Genomic DNA, 1,908 nt, shown 5'->3' with positions numbered 1-1,908 from the left:
CAGCTTACCGTCACACACACGTACACACTGTTATAAATGAGTTTATCTAGTTTCCTTTTAATTCGTCCAACCCCATTAGCCTCCAGCTGCTAACAAGCCCTTAACCAACACTGTGTTTGACAGCGACGACGCCGCCACCAGCTCCCCCACCACGGCCAGTCAGCTGTCATTTTGCGGGCAAAACTCGCCACCATTTGCCCTGAGAAACGTTATTTAACCCACCACTGAGCATCTAAATAACATTAAAACACACTATACTTACTTTAGCTGTCCATTTGATATTCTACCGGAGAAAAATGTGCCCATTAAATGACTATAGTTCACCGCTTGTTAGCTAGCAGTAGCAGCTAGCGGGTAGCTAGCGGCTCGCTTCACAGCTAGAAGATCTCCGGTTGGCGTCCCGGTTAGGACGCCTGGGATCTTTCAGTGTGGGGCATGTCCTCCCTGTGCAGCGTGGGTTTGGGGTTTCAGCCCTGGTTTATTTGTAGGTTTGTAAGTGTCTGGACAGATAAGGACACCGATGTCCTGTGGGGGTCAACAGGTCACAGCAACACTTTGTCCAGAGACAAACCTGAAGGTCGGTGATGGAAAAAGACCGAGGAAGGAGAAACAGAACGGGATGTTGATACTGTATTATTTAGCCGTTTTAAATGTTTTGTCTTCAGGCTATATTAAAAGAACAATCTTCTCAGTACTGTGTGTGTTTTTATTCTCTATCTTCAATCTCCTACCGTCAAGCAACTCCCGTCTCTCACTCTCGCGAGACTTTACAAACACAAAGTGGACGATGTGAGTATATAACACAGTAAGTTACAGGTACGATGATGCCCCATTGTGACGCAATATTCCAGATTTCACTGAGGGACATTTATAAGACCAGCTGCTATTATAAATTAGGAGAAGTCAGCGAGAAGTGAAGAAGAAACAACGTTTGCATTTGAGCTCCAGCAGTGAACGTTGGTAAGAGCCTACAGAGATGACTTCAGCTAGTTTTGCTTTTGCTGGTTTGGCTCTGTAACATCTGAATGATGGAGCTCACTTTTTTAAAAACTATAATTGATGTGACAACTGAAATACCTTCTCTACATCTACGACAAAAAGATTATTTTGTGTGTAACATCTGAATGTGCAAACTGGTCGTTATAACTGTTAAATAAATGTAAGAAGTGAAAAAAAAAGAAAGATAATCAATTATAAAGCAGCAGAAAATGGACATCCTGTAACTGCCATGTTATATTTAATTAGACCAATTTGAAAATCTGAGAAATACTACATGATACAAAGTGAGCACTTTTAAATTTTCGCACATTTTGCAAAACTAAAAGTGCAGATTTCCGTGTGTATTGTTGTACACATTATAATATAGGAGTAGTATTTTTGATTATTTGTAGCTGGTTGAAGTAAAGCCATTTCACTGCTTTTATTGTCAGTTATATGAATAACAATGCATCATGTTGTATAAAGTGATCCTATGTTTCAGTCTAGTCCTCTGTCTAGAGCTGTCCAGTAAATGTGATGTTTATTATGATCCCTAACATTTGGAGTCAACACAATCACAGGAAAACTCTATATTGTACAGTTAAATGTTGGAGCTGCTTTAAATGTTTTACTAACATAAAATACAGACTAATTCTCTGACAATGTGCTTTTGATGTCTTATGTGTGATTATTTTTCTAAGTTAATGATCCTAGGTTATATGTAGTGTTTAAATCATCTGGTCAGCAGCTGAAAACAAGTTTGTTTTGTTGAATCATTTGTTCAGTGCAGATGAATTCTATTTTAGAAACTCATCACATGTTATTTAATGATGCAAACCATCTCTGTTTGCAAAGCAAGTAGTAAGTGTAGCTTTAACATAAATGCAGTAAAGTAAAAGTCACACATAGTCTTTGTTCTTAGTTTTAAAC

This window comes from Stegastes partitus, unplaced genomic scaffold (assembly GCF_000690725.1).
Source record: "Stegastes partitus isolate 25-593 unplaced genomic scaffold, Stegastes_partitus-1.0.2 Scaffold593, whole genome shotgun sequence".
Lineage (NCBI taxonomy): Eukaryota > Metazoa > Chordata > Actinopteri > Pomacentridae > Stegastes > Stegastes partitus.
Note: the sequence above shows the minus strand (reverse complement) of the source record.